A 19,545-nucleotide genomic window follows, 5' to 3' on the forward strand; every position below is an offset into this window, starting at 1 on the left:
TACTGAGCATCAGTGTTTATCATTGAATTCACTCTGTAAGAGAGCCATTCACTACTTTCATTAAAAACTTGAGAGACACTCAAGAGTGTGGACTCTTGAGAGGGGTTGTATCCTTACGGGAGTAAGGGGGAGTGATTGAGCGATTCAATTACTGTACCGAGGCACCAAGAGCCCTGTCGATCTTGGAAGATAGTGAAATACTCAGAGGTGTTCTGGGGACTGGAAGTAGGTCACGTGGTTGAGACCGAACCAGTATAAATCTTGTGTCCCTTCTCTGCGGTTAAATTTCTCCTTACTCTGACTCTCTGTTTCATTCAATACTTGCACGCTTTTAATTGTTAAATTTTTGTAACTCACCCAATTCACCCCCCTCTTGGGTGAGATTGATTCTAACATTTGGTATCAGAGCAGGTCTCTTCACTAAGGATTTAACAGTCCGAAGAGAGATCAAATGGCAGGATTTGGAGATAGCGTGTTACCGGAAGGATGTTCAACATCTAAACCGCCAGGCTTCAGTGGAGAAAATTATACGTTCTGGAAAATGAGGATGAAAATCTTCATTAAAGCCACAGAGTATGGGTTGTGGGACGTAATAGAACACGGCAACTATGTTCCGATGAACACAGTAGATGGCCAGCAAGTACCCAAGAGTTCCACGGAATTCAACGAGGAAGATAAGAAGCTGGTGACCCTAAATGACAAAGCGATCAACATACTCACGTGTGCGCTTAGTCAAAGGGAATACTTCAGAGTCTCAAGCCTGGAAACCGCGAAGGAAATGTGGGAGGCTCTGGAGATAGCTCATGAAGGAACCACCGGTGTAAAACAGAGTCGAATCAACACTCTCACTACCGAATTCGAATTATTCAGAATGAAGGAAGGAGAGAGTATCCGAGATATGGAAGTCAGATTCTCACATCTCATAAATCACCTCACTGCACTTGGGAAGAAATATAGTCAAGAAGATCAAGTGAGGAAAATTCTGAGCGGTCTCACAAAAGAATGGGAACCGAAAGTAACAGCTATTGAAGAAACCAAAGGAGAATCCATTGGTTCGGTTGCAGCACTATTCGGGAGTCTTGCTGAGTATGAGAGCAAGCAAAAATACAAAAGGAGATGAACGAGAAAAATCGGAAAGGCATCGCTCTTAAAACTCAAGTGAGCGAGGATGAAAATGAAGATGATCTTGATGATGATGAAATGGGCCTTATAGTCAAAAGGTTCAAGAAATTCTACAAAAACAGAACCGGAAAGAAGTTTCAGCCGAAACGCAAAATTTCCTCGTATCCGAACGAATCAAAGGATCCAATCATTTGCTTCGAGTGTAAAAAGCCAGGACATATCAAGGCGGAATGTCCCCAACTCTCCAGAGCAAAGGATAAAGAAAAGAAGAAAGAAAGATTCAGAAAGAAGAAAGCCTTCGTCACATCAATCTGGGGAGACAGCTCCTCCGATGAAGAAGAAGAAAGTGACGATGAAGAGACAGCTAATATCTGTCTAGTGGCCCAAGAAAACGAGGACTCAGAAACAGACGAGGTAATAATTTCTGAACCATCTTATGATGAATTGCAGTCTGAATACAATGCTTTACACTTAGAATTAGTAAGAATTGCAAAAGAGTTAGTTAATTCTAAGAGAAGGATAAAGTTTTTAGAAGATCAACAATCAAAGGTTAAAGTCAATACTGACTCGACCTTGACTTGTGAAAGTTGTGAAAAGAATGAAAGAAAGATTGAAGATCTAACCAGAACTTTAGAAAAATTCACTAAAGGAAGCGAAATGCTTAAGGTGATTCTAGGAGCTCAACGATGCTCTATGGACAAGACTGGTATAGGATACGATCCAACCCAAGATAAATCGAAAGAAAAGAAAAAGAGTAGTGGTAGATCATATCTTACATATTTTAGAAATTCTGTGCATTCCTCAAATCCTTTTGCACTTTGTTCTCATTGCAACCGTAAAGGCCATTCAACTTCTTCTTGTTACTATAAGAAGAAAGGAGATTACGGAACATTAAAATGGGTGCCCAAAGGTACTTATGCACCAAAAATAACTCATACTAACCAGAAAGGACCCAAGAAGGTATGGGTACCTAAAACATGATTGTAATTTTTGCAGGTATGTCTCAAGGCATCCAGAACAAATAAATGGTATATAGATAGCGGATGTTCCAGACACATGACAGGTGACACTGAGAAGTTTACATCACTCAAACCAAAAGATGGAGGAAAAGTGAGCTTCGGAGGAAACCAATCGGGAAAAATTGCTGGAATCGGAGAAATCGGAAGTAATATAGGCATGAAGGTCGAGGACGTGTACTACGTGGAAGGTCTGTGTCATAATCTCCTCAGCGTCAGTCAGAGTGCGGACAAAAACAACTGGGTAATCTTTGATTCTGAAGAGTGTTTAATCATAAGCAAAGATGACCTACCCTTGAAGAAAGAAGAATTGAATACGAAGCTGAGAGCTCCGAGGGACGGTAACTGTTATACACTTCAATTTGATTCTAAAGCTTCTGAAAATTGTTTTATTAGTAAAAAGGAGGAAAGTTGGATTTGGCACAAGCGTCTTGCACATGTCAACATGAATCAACTTTCAAAATTAATAAAAAGGGATCTAGTTGTTGGTTTACCAAAAATCCAGTATGAACGCGATGATGTTTGTGATGCTTGTCAAAAAGGTAAACAAACAAAATCTTCATTTAAATCAAAGAAGATAGTTTCAACTGAAAGACCTCTCCAAATGATTCACATGGACTTGGTCGGTCCATCTAGAGTAAAAAGTTTCGGGGGAAATCTTTATACTCTTGTAATAGTTGATGACTATTCAAGGTTTACCTGGACTTTGTTTCTTTCCTCTAAAGATGAAACTTTTAACGCTTTCATTGTTTTTGCCAAAAAGGTCCAAAATGAGAAAGGTGCATCTATTGTGTCTATCAGGTCAGATCACGGAGGAGAATTTGAAAACAACGAATTTGCAGACTATTGTGAGGAACATGGAATTGACCACAACTTCTCTGCACCAAGGACTCCTCAACAAAACGGAGTAGTTGAACGAAAAAATAGAGTACTCACGGAGATGGCTAGAGCAATGCTAAATGAGAAAGGGATCTCACAAGTATTCTGGGCAGAAGCGATGAGCACAGCTTGCTATATTTCAAATAGAGCCTACATCAGAACATTGCTCGGAAAGACTCCATATGAATTGTACAAGGGAAGAAAACCCAATCTGTCACACCTAAAGATCTTTGGAAGCAGATGCTATATCCACAACAACAACAAGGAAAACCTGGGTAAATTCGATCCTAAAGCTGATGAGGGTTTGTTTCTTGGCTATTCTAATCGTAGTAAAGCATATAGAATTTTTAATAAAAGAACCTTTACAATAGAAGAATCAATTCATGTGGTGTTTGCTGAAACTGAAACAATTTCGAAACCTGAGGATGATGATGCTGAAATCGTTCAAAATTTTCAAAAACTGGATTTGAATAAAAACTCGAACAAATTATCTTCAGAAACCGTTTCAGAAAACAGAGATGTTTTAAACGATCCCTCTTTACAAGAAAATCTAGAGCAGCCTAAGGCATGGAGACACAACCGAGATCATCCTCTGGATCAAGTCATCGGTAAAGTCAATGAAGGGGTCAAAACCCGGAGACAAATTGTCAATGAAGTTCTTTTCTCTGCTTTCATATCTCACATTGAGCCCTCTAATATCGACGAAGCACTATCAGATGAATTCTGGATAGTTGCGATGCAGGAAGAACTTAATCAATTTGAGAGAAATCAAGTTTGGGAATTGGTACCCAGACCAGAAGATCATCCGGTCATTGGCACCAAATGGGTATTCAAAAACAAGCTCGATGAATCAGCTCAGATCGTCAGAAACAAAGCCCGATTAGTAGCAAAAGGCTATAATCAAGAAGAGGGAATTGATTATGAAGAAACGTATGCTCCTGTAGCTAGACTGGAAGCCATACGAGTTCTTTTGGCTTTTGCTTGCATCAAAGATTTCAAACTATTTCAAATGGATGTTAAAAGTGCATTTCTGAACGGTTATATATCAGAAGAGGTGTTTATCGAACAACCTCCAGGTTTTGAAAATCCAAATTTTCCAAATCATGTTTACAAACTTAAAAAGGCTTTGTATGGTTTGAAACAAGCGCCCAGAGCCTGGTATGAACGACTTAGCCACTTTCTTATAGAAAAAGGTTTTGAAAGAGGTAAAGTGGATGCCACACTTTTCATCAAAAGAAATAGAAAAGATCTTTTGATTGTTCAAATATATGTAGATGATATTATTTTCGGTGCTACTAACGAAGATCTCTGTCAAGAATTTGCTAAGCTTATGCAGGGAGAATTCGAGATGTCCATGATGGGAGAATTAAATTTCTTTCTGGGATTACAAATCAAACAAAAGAAGAACGGTATATTTATCTCCCAGACGAAATATGTAAAGGAATTGCTGAAGAAATTCGGAATGGAGAATGCTAAAAGTGTAAAGACTCCAATGAGCTCAACCTGTTCGCTTGATATAGACGAAGACGGGAAAGACATAAATCTAACAAAATATAGAGGGATGATCGGTTCCTTACTATACCTTACTGCAAGTAGACCAGATATTCAGTTCAGTGTTGGAATGTGTGCGAGATATCAGTCAGCTCCAAAGGAGTCGCATGAAGAAGCCGTGAAACGGATACTCAGATATCTTGTAGGAACTCAAAATTTAGGAATCTGGTATCCAAAAGGAGGAACCGAATATTTAATGGGATATTCTGACGCCGATCACGGTGGATATAAAACAGACAGGAAAAGCACCAGTGGACAATGCCAATTCTTCGGAGGATGTCTTGTCTCATGGTCAAGCAAAAAGCAAAACACCGTGGCAATCTCCTCTACTGAATCAGAATATGTAGCCACTGCCTGCTGTTGTGCTCAGATCTTATGGCTAAAACAACAAATACAAGATCTAGGAATCAATATACGTGAGATTCCAATCTTATGTGATAATACGAGCACGATAAGTCTGTCCAAGAATCCAGTCCATCATGCTCGAACCAAACACATTGATGTTCGACATCACTTTATTCGTGATCATGTTCAAAAGAAAGATGTAAAAGTTGAATTCATCCCCACTGAATATCAGATAGCCGACATCTTCACAAAACCACTAGACCAACAGAAGTTCAGCTATTTCAGAGGAGAATTGGGAATGGTAAATCCCAATGAATTGTAAGAAATTTCATACTATCTCTTAAGATTAAATGTTTAAATTTATTGTTTTGATGATAAGATAACTAACTTAAGCATCGGAGTATGTAGAAATTTGTTTTGCAGGAAGCTCTGTTTCGATGAAGAAAAACAGAGGTAAACAGAGTATGAGATTATCGATCAATTGATCGATAATCATGAAGGCAAGTGGGAGATAATTTATCGAACAACTGATCGATAAATTCACTTTGTAAAGAAAGGGAATTGCTCCATTTGAGCCTGGGGAACTCAAGACCAAGGTTCCTAGTTTTGGCCTCACTCAGCTCCACAAAATGAGGATCTCTGTTCCCTTTACACCATCACAGAAAGTATCTCAGAAGGATAAGGGAAAGCAACCAGTTGCTAGTGCCTCTCGGACCCAGGATGAAGCCGAATCCACTGCTGCTCCATCTCATACCCCTGGTCCATCTTTTATGGAGAGGTCCCTCAGGGAAATGTTTCAGGCTGAGCTTCGTGCATTTGAGACCAGAGTCTACACTACTGCCAGAGACTATGGGGAAGTTTCTGACCGGAAGTTTGATGGCATCTCTAAGATTCTGGATCTTCACCAACAAGCCATGGTAGTTTTGGAAAAGGAAGTCACTGAGAGGTTTAATTCAGTGGACAAGGAACTCCAAGAGCTTAAAGGCTTAGTTACCTCTCTCTGCCACCACTTCACTCCACCTAGCACCAGCTTCAGCTATGAGGATCTCCTTTTCCATCCTCCCTCTCCACCACACCCTGAGCCTGCACCTTCTTCCTCTCCTCTACCTACTTCTCCTATTTCCACCACTCCTCCTTCTGTTCCGTCTACTTCTACTTCAGTCCCTACTACTCTTGCTCTTATCACTGTACCTCACCCTGTTCCCTCCTTTCATTTTCCATCTATTTCTCCCCTTCTTCCCCTTCCTCCTCTCCCTATTTCCCTGACCATTCCCTCGGCTCCTACCCCTTCTGATGATGCAAAAAGGGGGGGAGAAGAAAACTGATGATACTTCGTAGATTATATGGCTTTATGAGTTGCTTTATGAGTTCCATGTCATGACGTTATATTATCTCTTTTGTAATTTTCTTTTGTGTATCTGGATAGTGCTTTTATCGATAATATGTTCTTGATATTTATCTGCCTTTTTATGCTTTTTAAGAATATGAAACTGTTTGATGTTCTCTCTGATAAATGACTCTTAACCTGTGTTTTGTCATCATCAAAAAGGGGGAGAATGTTAGGATTATAGTTTTGATGATAACAAGTCAGAATATCAGGGTTAAGTATTTTGATCGATCAACTAATCGAACAATCAGTTATCGCTAAGATTTCAGATAAATGATCAAGTGTAAATCAGGTCTATAGTAGTCTTTTTGATCGAAGAACTATTCGATGAATAGTTTATCGATAAAGGGATCGATAATCGCTAGTGTAAAAATCACATAAGAGTATGAAAATTATCGATAAGCTGATCGATAATATCAGGTAAGCAATCGAGTTACTGATAAGAAACCGAGTGCATTTATCGATCAAGTTATCGATAAATCAGTCATCAATAACGACTTCGATAAAAGGTAACACTCTCTACTTGTTCTGCACATTAGTTCAGTTACAAATTTATCGATCATATTTTCGATCATTTGTTTATCGATTACGTACTCGAACTTTATGCTCTAACTCTCTGAATGCAGGAGATCAAATTCACTGATAGATCGATAATTTTATTGATCACAAAATTATCGATTACATGATCGATAATCAATGTTCTTTTTAACTCTTACTCAGTTTTGCTACAGCTAAATTATCGATAACATTATCGATAATTTTAACTTGTTTGCTTAAATAAGTTTTTCACATAACGTGTTCGATAAAGAGTCTGAGAATTGACATATTAGCATTAAGTTATGATGAACTAATTTTCGATCAAGTTATCGATCACTGGATTTTCGATAAAATGATCGATCATTCATTTCCCCGAACTTCATGTTTTCACAAAACGTGATCGATAATCATTTTCCTTACCTTACAGGATCAAACTTCTTTCTTCACTATTATCGATCACTTGTTCGAATAGTTAATGATCGATCAGCTGTTCGATCATTTCAAATAGCATGTGTCTTCCTTTGATTATTTACATAACCATGTTTTATCGATAATATTATCTATCATATATTTATCGATAAGATGTTCGATCATCAATGACTGAAGCTTCATTTTAATAACATCTAAATTATCGATAATCTGTTCGGTCAATTATGTGATCGATCACTTGTTCGATCATGCAATGATTTCCTCTTTCTATGAAAATTCTTGGAGCCGATGATCCAACACTTGATCGATAACTTTAGTGATCTATTTCGAAAAGTCTTCATTCCGTTTATCGATAACTTGATCTATCATCAAGTAATCGATCATCTTTTCGATCAAACCAAACCGGAATGACACTCTGTTCTTGTTACTGATAAATGATCTCGTCACAAATCTTGAATGATAAATTAGCCCTCCTTCTGTATTCAAGGTTAAAGCACTCACCACAAAATTCTCACTTGTTCTAAGTTTGAAATATGCAGATTAATGAAAACGAGTGCAACGGCTCTTCAATGGGATTACGTAGACTGCGACCTACAGTGTCAGAAACTCAGACGCATTAATGGCGGAGCTGTTAAAACCAGTGAAACACGCAAACGAAGTCACAACGGCTAGAAGCCTTCCGTCTAACGGCTATTTAACGATATCAACTATAAAAGGCGCGAAGAGGCATTAATGAAGGGAATTGAATACCGGAGCTACCATCTGCTATTATTGAGTTACGCATTCAATACTCTGTTTTTCACTTCACTACTGAGCATCAGTGTTTATCATTGAATTCACTCTGTAAGAGAGCCATTCACTACTTTCATTAAAAACTTGAGAGACACTCAAGAGTGTGGACTCTTGAGAGGGGTTGTATCCTTACGGGAGTAAGGGGGAGTGATTGAGCGATTCAATTACTGTACCGAGGCACCAAGAGCCCTGTCGATCTTGGAAGATAGTGAAATACTCAGAGGTGTTCTGGGGACTGGAAGTAGGTCACGTGGTTGAGACCGAACCAGTATAAATCTTGTGTCCCTTCTCTGCGGTTAAATTTCTCCTTACTCTGACTCTCTGTTTCATTCAATACTTGCACGCTTTTAATTGTTAAATTTTTGTAACTCACCCAATTCACCCCCCTCTTGGGTGAGATTGATTCTAACAAGGGACACAAAATTCCTATCTCCCATCAAAACTCTACCTAACTCAAAGGGTATAACTATCAAGGCAACACTCCAAAGTAGTACCAATCCATTAAAACCTTATTTCCTTTCCAAACATCAATTAAAATTCATAACCTCAAGGACCCACTATAGGAATTCTACCCCCAAACATCCCAATTGAGCAATTAAGGTTCCAACAACAAATCTAAACCGATTAAACATCCAATTTAACCTTCCTTAACATAACCCAATTCACAAAACTCAAAATCAACCTCTACATTGTCATCCTCAATCCCAAATCATCCATTTCCATAAACCCTAACTCCAAAAAAATTCAAGATTCTTTAAATCCAAGGAAACTACACTGATTAAACACTTAAACTAACCCAAAGCAATCAATTAAACTCAAAACAATTGGTCAAAAACCTCAGTTCCATCACAACCTAGAAAATCCTAGGGTTCCACCAAAAATCCTCAGAAATTCCAAGAAATTCCAAGAAAGAAAGAAGATTAGAGGTTAAAATCACTTACTTGAGGTAATAGATCCTTAGAAATGCCTTTCCCAAGCCTCAACACCGAAACCCTAGCAGAGCTCCTCTCTCCACCTTCAGATTTTCTAATTTTCGCACAACTGAACCCTCCAGCGATTATATAGATTCGCGACCTTTCGCCGCGGCGAACTCCAATCTTCGCCGCGGCGAACTAATCCCGAGAGGGATTACTCGCCTGAAAACTTGACTTCGCCGCGGCGAACTCCAATCTTCGCCGTGACAAAAGCTTCCCGAGAGGAAACTCTCGCTCGCCCAGAAAAACTTCGCCGCGGCATGCCCCTACCTTCGCCGCGGCGAAACCTTCCCGAAAGGGAAGCCTCGCTCACCTGAACAACTTCACCGCGGCATCCCCAAGACTTCGCCGCGGCCAAACCTTCCCGAGAAGACACACCCCTCTAAAACCCCCGGTGCGCCGCGGCGAACATACCCTGAGAGGGGTACGTTCACCTATTCCTCCAACATACCTCAAATTCAACCCAAACACCAAGATCAAGATTAAATTGCTAATCTATCCTCAAAATCAACCAAAAGAGGCTATTAAAACCAGGTAAAAACTTAGGATGTTACAGTTAATCATTCGACCATCACCGGTAAAAATAAAAAGTGAGTCTCACACATTTCTAGAACATATACAAGGGGATATTTGTGGGCCAATACACCCACCATGTGGACCGTTTAGATATTTCATGGTTTTAATTGATGCATCAACAAGATGGTCACATGTTTGCTTATTATCCTCTCATAACCTAGCATTTGCAAGGTTGCTTGCTCAACTAATTAGATTAAGAGCACATTTTCCTAACTATCCAATCAAGAGAATACGTTTAGATAATGTGGTGAATTTACTTCGCAAACTTTCAATGAGTGTTGTATGTCTCTTGGGATTGATGTTGAACATCCTGTAGCACATGTTCATACACAAAATAGTGCAGAATCATTAATTAAACAATTACAATTAATTACAAGACCATTGCTGATGAGATCAAATCTCCCAAATTCTGCTTGGGGGCATACAATTTTGCATGCAGCAACATTAATTCGTATCAAGCCAATAAGTTATCTCAAGTCCTCCCCTCTACAATTGGTCTTTGGTTAGCAACCTAATATCTCCCATCTAAGAATTTTTAGAAGTGCAGTATATGTTCCTATTGCTCCACGACAACGTACTAAGATGGGTTTCCAAAGAAGGATGGGAATATATGTTGGATATGAATCTTCTTCTATAATAAAATATCCAGAACCATCAACAGGAGATTTATTTATGGCTCGATTTGCCGATTGTCAATTTGATGAATCAAAATTTTCAACATTAGGGGGAGAAAAGAAGCAGTTGGAAAAAGAGATTAGTTGGAAGGAACTTTCATTATCTCAACTTGATCCTCATACAAAACAATGTAAACTAGAAGTTCAAAAGATAATTCATTTACAAAAGTTAGCTAATCAGTTGCCAGATACATTTACTGACCCAAAGAAAGTGATCAAATCACATGTTCCAGCTACTAATGCTCCTATTAGAATTGATGTCCCTGTTGGACAACCTGCTATTGTAAATGAATCTAAAGCACACATGAAGCGTGGTAGGCCCATTGGTTCCAAAGATAAAAATTTTCGAAAGAGAAAAGAAGCTAAAAATGTAGATAGCCAAGTCGAGGATAATCAAGAAAGAATAGCAATTCAAGAGGAGTCATTAGATAATACTAATCTCTCAATTCCAAAAGAAACTCAGCTACATGAAATGTGCAAAAATGATGAAATCTCAATAAATTATGTTATAAATGAAATACAATGGAATCAAAATGAAGTCAACGTTGACGATATTTTTACGTATAATATAGCGCTTGATGTGATGAATAATGATGAGGACCATGAACTAAAGTCTATTAGTGAATGTAAACAAAGAAAAGATTGGCCAAAATGGAAAGACGTAATTGAGGCTGAATTGAATTCACTGGAAAAGCAGAAAGTGTTTGGACCTGTAGTCTATACACCTGCAGATGTAAAACCACTCAAATACAAATAGGTTTTTTTGCGAAAATGAAATGAAAATGGTAAAATTTTAAGACATAAGGCACGGCTTGTTACCCAAGGATTTACACAAAGATCTTATATTGATTTTGAAGAAACATACTCACCAGTGGTGGATGCAACTACTTTCTGATATTTAATTAGCCTAGCAATAAAAGAAGGACTCAATTTGCATCTGATGGATGTTGTTACAGCCTATTTATACGGCTCACTTAACAATGATATTTATATGAAACTCCCTGAAGGATTCAAGTTGGCAGAAGCATACAATTCAAGTTCTCGAGAGCAATACTCAATTAAATTAAATAAATCTCTGTATGGATTGAAGCAATCAAGGCGTATGTGGTATAACCGTTTAAGCAAATATCTATTGGATGAGGGATACAAGAACAATCCAATTCGCCCATGTATTTTTATAAAAAGATCTGGAAATGAGTTTGCTATAATTGCTATTTATGTTGATGACATAAATATCATTGGAACTATTGAAGAGCTTACAAAAGCTATAGGTTGTTTAAAGATAGAATTCGAAATGAAGGACTTGGGAAGAACAAAATTTTGTCTTGGATTGCAAATTGAATATTCAAGAAATGGGATCTTTTTGTATCAAGAAACCTATACAAGAAAGGTCTTAAAGCGTTTTTATATGGATAGATCACATCCATTATATACTCCGATGGTTGTAAGATCTTTAGAGAAAGATAAAGATCCTTTTAGACCTCGAGAAAATGATGAAGAACTACTTGGTCCAGAAGTACCATACCGTAGTACAATTGGTGCACTCATGTATCTTGCTAGTCACACACGACCTGATATATCATTTGCTGTTAACCTACTAGCAAGCTATAGTTCGTCACCAACATGAAGACATTGGAATGGAGTTAAGCACGTTCTTCATTACCTCAGGGATACTATAGACATGGGGTTATTTTACTCAAACGTACCCAAGACTGACCTCATTAGTTATGCAGATGCTGGATTCTTATCTGATCCACATATCGGTAGATCACAAACAGGCTATTTGTTCATATATGGTGGTACAGCCATTTCATGGCATTCTATGAAACAAACCATATCAGCCACATCATCTAATCATGCAGAAATTCTTGCAATGCATGAAGCAAGTCGAGAATGTGTATGGTTAAGATCGATAATACATCACATACAAACCACTTGTGACTTGTCTTCCAGCAAAATGATCCTCACAATTCTGTATGAAGATAATACTACGTGTATTGCGCAACTAAAAGAAGGGTACATCAAAGGAGATAGAACAAAACATATTTCACCAAAATTCTTCTTCACTTATGATTTTCAAAAGGATGGTGAAATCAACGTCCGGCAAATCCGTTCCAATGAAAATTTGGCAGATTTGTTCACCAAGTCACTTTCTTGTACAATATTTGAAAAGCTTGTTCATGATATCGAATGCCGTAGACTTAGATATATCAACTGATATTACCAAGAAGGGGAGTTAACACATGCTGTACTCTTTTTTCCTTAACTATGGTTTTTATCCCACTAGGTTTTTCCTAATAAGGTTTTTAATGAGGCAGCACTGGATCGTATATTAATAAATGTGTACTCTCTTTCTTCCTCTAGGTTTTTATCCCACAGGGTTTTTCCTAATTGAAGTTTTTTAATGAGGCACATATTTGTATAATGGACATCCAAGGGGAAGTGTTATGAATATTATGTGAATGTCTATTTACCCCTTCCTCTTTATCTTCACCAAGTAACTTCCACTACCTCCACCATCTATTACTTCTCTACTATCCATTACTCCTCCACTATCTATTCACTCTTGTAAGTCACCTTCATTCACATTCATGGGATTAATTATCCACTATTTACCATTTAAGGACAATTGTAACCTATGTGTAAGACTATGCCTATAAATAGGGCAAGTCATTTGTGTTGTAGTGCAAGTGAAGAAATACAAGAAGTTCTCTCATTCTCTTGTCTTCATCTTTCTACTTTTGTGGTTTTATTTTGGTTCCATTTTATAATAGAATCAATTATCAGGGCCAAAGCCATCATTTTCTTTAGATATATCCAATTACTCATATAATATGTTAAAATTTGTCAAATAATATGTTAAAATTAATTATCTGCTCAAATTTATGCTTATTTTATAAATTATAGAATACCTTATATATGCCAAATTAATTATAAACTTCAAAGAAAATACTAATTATCTTGACATAAGACATGGTCGCACTTACCCCATTTAAAAATAAAAGCCTTAATAAATACACCACGAGGACATGATACATACTACATCTTTAATATAAGAGCTAGTTGATTAATTTGAGTAATTAAAAAAATTTGTTAAGTTAGTTATTTGTAATAAATAGATGTTATTTTTCCTAAAATACCCTTGATAGTCATGTATATTAGCTAGAACTATTATTTAATAGAATTTTTAACATGTGCAACTATTATAAGGATTATTTTGAAAGAAATGAATAAATATGAGAGACAAAGTGGATTGGGATCTCATATTTAATATTAAATTAAAAATCAAATTAACTCTTACATTAAGAGTCAGAGGTAGTATTATTTTACCTAAATTATCCTCACTAATAATGTATTAGAATTTGTATTTGATAGAAACTCTTAAAGTGTGTATTGAATATTCAATTAGCTCTTATATTAAAAAAGGAATATAATATTATATATCTTGTGTAAAGGAAACAAGCTTCTTTTTTTTTTTTTTGCCTTATTCTGTGATAATTCCTGCTTTGATATCTTCTTCTCTCTCTTTTTAATTATAAAAATTCTAGGCTGGGGTTGCTTCATATCTTCTTTTAGATGTGGGTTATCCTTAATTGCTTTCATCTGGTATATGTAGTGAATTTGTTTTTGTTGGTAAAAAAAAAAAAGAATTTGTTTTTAAATTTAACATTCATTTATTATAAACAGCTAAAATAACTAATTTTTTTAATATTAAAAAATTAATTAATTAATTTTTGTATTAAGCACCAGAGTTAGTACATTACATATATTTTATTTTTTAACAAAAATAATACATATATTTTATGTGTTAGACAAAGAGGAAAGAAACATGAAGAATCTCATGATACCACTGGACATGGCAAGAGGATGGGGAAAATATGACCTAGATTTTTTTTTTACAATGTATTAAAATTTTAAAAAAAAAATTAATTGTAATTTTAGATTAAACAACATGCACCATTATTTAGGAGTATTTATGGGACAAGGTAGGATTTTCGCTTCATATCCTGTCTTGTCAGGACAGCCGGACAGGAACAAGACATGTCTCATCTTTATTTTTTAATCAATGAATTTGGGCTTGTAAAATTTGAGTATTTTTGCTCTATTGTAATTTCTTAAGTAAAATAATCAGAAATTTCTATTTTCATAAATAGGTATTATGTTATATAATATATATTAATATTATATAAAAAAATTTAAAAAGTATTCAGGGTCGGAACGGCATATCCTTATCCCGTGTCCTGTCTCGTCCTGATTCCTCTTTTTATCCCATTCTGTTCTGTTCCATCTCAAAAACTTTCAAGATAGGACCATCCTATCCCAATTACGATCGAGATCGAGACGAGCTAATTTGACCACCCCTAGCAGTCTGGCACTATTTCTGTGTTATGAAGGTTGGGCCATGTGATACTAATAGACCAAAACTTTGGCTAGCTTTTAATTAAAAAACTACTTTTTATTTTGTATAAGAAAATGGACAAATGGTATAAAATTTTTGGCCAATAAATACATTTTGCATCTTGTAGAAATCAGTTGGATTAAAACAATCTATCTCTATATCCTTTAAACCTTATAGCAGTTTTGTGATTGGTACACGTGAATATATAGGTGTTGGGCCACGTGGGTGTGTGATACTACAGGTTTTTTTATATAGTAATTGATATATAGTCACGTATAACAACTAGAAAGGGAGGGGGATTTCATCCTGGAAATGATTAATTGCGGTGGCCCTTTGGAAGGCATTACCATGGATAACGTTGGGAAAAAAATTAAGAGAATAATGATAACACGTTAACCAAAGCTGTTGGTTGCAAAACTCCATTAGAACAGATATACATACATCTGATCCGACTAACATACTGAACAGTCTTATCCTAATATTTAATTTGTGTTGTCAATTCATTTTTAAGTGCAGGCATCTTTTGGTTTGTTTTCATTTGCGGTTCCTTATCCTTCCGTTTTTGTGTCCTTTTTGGGTGGTCATTTTGAGTTATATAAACATGAGTTCGGGTACACGCTTTTTGTTATCGTTTCCCGATCTTCCTTGAGGTCTTTTTTCTTCGGTGTTGTGAAGAATTTGTGACTTTGTGTGTATTTTTTTTTTGTTATTGGCTTTTGTTATTGATCATTGTCTTCCTCCGTTGTTTTCAAGGGCTGAGCAGAAGAATACATGATTGTTTGGAGATTTCAGATGCTGCTGTGGCCGGTGGGTTGCGCCTTTGACCTTTGTTCCCATGGAAAAGCAAGTTAGGAGTTCGTCGATTTTTCTGGCTTCATGCATATGCATATGAGTGACCAAACTCCATGATGTTGGAATATATTACATTAAAAATGCTTTTGCATCCTTGAAAATAATAGAAGTATTTTTTGTAACACCTCAAATATATAATCCATATAATTAACAAAAATATTTCATAAATAGCCCACAAGCATTTCTAGTATCCAAACCAATCAAAATAAAGTATGAGGCATGCATGTCATAGTTTCAAAATAAATCCGTAAAGTATCTTCACAAAATGAAATGATGAAGCCTAGGGTCATGACAAATAAAAATAACATAACATATGCTCAAGAAGTACAAAAGAGCCTTCATGGCTCACTCTATTGATGTCTTTCCTTACTTCCTACTAGATTCATCACCTGAAAATGTTAATGGAAAAGATAAGATCTAACATCTTAGTAACAACTAAAATCCCTAACATATACACACAAACACAAATATATTTTTTCAAAACTAGATGTTAGTATACATTTATATACACCAAGTGTCACAAATTTTACCAAAATTTCATCATTAAATCAACAACATAATCAATCCATATTCATTTACAGCATGAATTTCACAAAAATAAATGCATTATGTAACCTTCCTTATATCACAGTCCATTCTTATTTCACTGACTGGAGTCATAGGCTAACACATAGTCCAATCAAAATTAATCTATTTAACTGGATTGTCCCAAGCTCACCAATAATTGAGATATACCCAGCCAAAAGTATAGAGCACAAATCTAAACTATGCTTCTTTCCTTAAAGAATAAAACTAAGGAGATGTCATATGTTCCACAACTCTAATGCAATCCTAGCCAAAGGACCACATGGAAGAAGAGGCCCTAACAAATGTCATTTACTATGCACTAAGTGATAGCATATCACATAGTAATTAAATAATATATTCATCCCCATCTGACCTCTACTCATTATAGGATGCATCTGCTATGACAGATAATGGTATAACAAATTATTTCAACCAACACACTATTGTTCCACAACAGAAAAGAACCAAAATCCAATACAAATAATTAACAGTATAATTCTTTATATTTCAATCACCATAATTATCAAGATATTTAATTATTAAAAATATTGTTTAATAGCAATAGAGATAGAAATGTATATACTCCTATGGTCCTATTTATAGGGGACAAACAGAAGACATTTTTTTGTCCTATTTATAAGACACTGAGAGAAATTTTTTGTATGGATGTACAATTTTACCCTTCATTTATTATTATGTCGACTTTGTTTACATGAGGTATAATATATATTAAGTAGAGATAAAGTTGAAAAGTTATGGAATTTTAAATGAGAGTTAATAAAATTTAAGGTTTTTCTTAGTCTGTGTGAAATATGTTGAAAGTGACTTATAAATAGGACTAGAGGAGTATATAATGAAGCTCTATATATTTGAAAACTCAATATTTATCATATGTAAACATATATATATGTATTTCATACTAAAATAATTAATTTGCAAGATATTTAACAACAACAATAATCCACAGACAATTAATATGTGCATGAAAGAAATTTTAGAGTTACCTGTCACTCCTTAGCTTACAAGTAATTACACAAAGTTACTCCAAAGCTCTCAATGAGAGTCTACAAAATCGCACACAAATACCTATCAATATATAACTAAAAAAAATTTATTCTAGAGTTAGACCATAATCCTAGAACTACTCTCTAACCTAGTCCCCACAGAGCTAACCATTTTATTTGGGTACAAAAATATTTGGGGTTAATTTTCTTTTATATATGAGATAGAAATTAAATTGTGGAAGGCTCGTATATAAAAATATGTGCATTAAAACGTATGGCTTCACGAGGAAAGAGTGAGTTTTCAATGCATCAGTGGTAGTACGGACAAAGTATTATTTTATATGAGTTTTCAATGCACCCCTACATGAAAAAATAATAAAATGAAGAGAAGCTATTGGTTTAACATGGGACCGTGAGATATGGGGTAAAAATAGGGCTGTGCAAAAAAATCAAAACCTGGTCTACCCAGTCTGACCTGCGATAACCTGGTCCAATTTGGTTTAAAAAAAGCTGCCAAAAAAAAAAAGACTAGGCCAATCAGGTCATACTAGAAAACTGGACAAGACTAGGTTTAGGACTGATGCTTCAAACCATTTGGTTTGACCCGATCCAAGTAGAATAATTTTTTTTTTTTGCCCTCTTCATTTTTACATCTGTGCTACAACTCCCTCCTATCCTCCTATTCCTTTAACTTGCTGCACTAAAAAAAAAAACTGAAAAATTGCAGTGGTTATTTTGTAGCGGTTACAATAAACCATTAGAAATTAAGGATTTGTAGCCGTTTTAATGTAAAACCGCTACAAATCTGCATCGGTTGAGCCAGATTTGATTTTGTGTCACACATTGTAGTGGTTATACACGAAAATAACCACTACAAAAATGGTGCGACCATCTCGCCAGAGGGCAGGAGATTCTCGCTAAATTTTTAGCAATTATATAGTCACGGTTGTGAGAGAATAACCGCAACAAACCATTTGTAGCGGTTATTTTTGTAGCAGTTGTACTAAAGGCAGAAGATGGCGGTTTCATATAAAACCGCAACAAATTATTAAAATTTGTAGCAGTTTTAAATTAACCGCTACAAATTATCCTAGTGTCCCAATTTTGTGGCAGTTTAAGAGACAGCCGTGACAAAGTTTGTAGTTCCTCGATGGAGGCACAACATGTATCACATCGATTTTGTAGCGATTGTACAGTAAACTGCCACTAATGTCACCTTTGTAGCGGTCTTTTGAAAACGGCTACAAATTTTTTGCGCCTATATAAACGCTAGCTCCCTCTTTCTTTCACTTTTGCTGCGCGTGTGTATGGGAGTTCTGCTGAAATTTTTCCTCCAGTCCACTGTAGCTTTAGATTCATTTCCAGCTACCCAGGTATGAATATATATTCATTTATTAGTTAATTTATTTAATAGTTACAGTATTTAAATATTTAATTAGTGTTGTATTAATTTAATATTTATTTTAGTTTACTTATTTAATTGAAATTGATATTGTTTGACTTCATAATTATATCTGGTATTTGTTTTAAATTTTTGTAGTTTGCATGTTAGTTATAATGATTTAATAATAAAATATATTTATTTAGTAATTAATTTATATGACATTAGGAGTGAAATTATTTTAATTACAATTATTTGTATTTTATTTAATTCAAAAAACTTGAATGTATTGGTTTTTTTAATTATTAATTACGAATTGGAAGATAATTATAAAATTTTTAGAATTTATTAAATCCATATCTAAACAGTTTTGTATTTTGTTTAATTAGTTATATGTGATTTAAATTGTTGAATTAATTAATTGTGATGATTATATATCTTATTGTCTTCAATTTTTTTAGTTTGTATGTTATTTGTAATTGTTTAATGACAAAATTTGTTTATTTAGTAATTAATTTTATTAGACATTAGGAGTGATATTATTTTAATTACATTTTATAGTATTTTATTTAATTTCGGAAACGAACGAGAATTGTTGAAACTAGCATATTGGAAGATCAATCGGCCAAAATAACCATGAGCAGCTACAATATTATAGGTTTCTTCCTCTTGACCAAATCCGTAACCTTCATTAGCAGATTCATTTTCTGTGGTTTCCCTGATCAAACTAGAAGTTACCAAGGAACCGTGCATAGCACTGAATAGGGAGCCGCCGAATACACCAGCTACGCCTAACATGTGAAATGGATGCATAAGAATATTGTGTTTTCTATTTTTAAATTTTTATTTATGGTTTCAAATGTAATTGTAAAATATTTATAATTTATTAAAGTCATGTTTAATAAATTTTGTATTTTGTATTGTTTAATTAATTATTTGTTGTTTAAATAGCATGACTCGTTGACACGGTAAAGATCCTATTGAGCCTACGAGACCCCCCGGTATCTTGAGAGGCCTAGGCCGTTTGAGGAGCCAACAGAGGAGGATGAGGGGCCCATGA

At 35.4% G+C, this 19,545-nt stretch overlaps 1 long non-coding RNA gene across 1 annotated transcript; it reads right to left on the bottom strand.

Annotated features, from left to right (window-relative positions):
- Positions 1-499: 499 nt before the first annotated feature.
- Positions 500-19,306, bottom strand: LOC114758515 (uncharacterized). Its single transcript, XR_003741813.1, has 4 exons — positions 19,069-19,306; positions 10,411-10,418; positions 1,822-1,825; positions 500-510 (listed from the first exon to the last, which is right to left on the bottom strand). It is a non-coding gene; the product is annotated as an uncharacterized LOC114758515 (long non-coding RNA).
- Between the last annotated feature and the right edge of the window lie 239 nt (positions 19,307-19,545).

Source organism: Neltuma alba, unplaced genomic scaffold (genome assembly GCF_004799145.2).
Source record: "Neltuma alba isolate B1F8T4 unplaced genomic scaffold, ASM479914v2 tig00010720_pilon, whole genome shotgun sequence".
Classification (NCBI taxonomy): Eukaryota; Viridiplantae; Streptophyta; class Magnoliopsida; order Fabales; family Fabaceae; genus Neltuma; species Neltuma alba.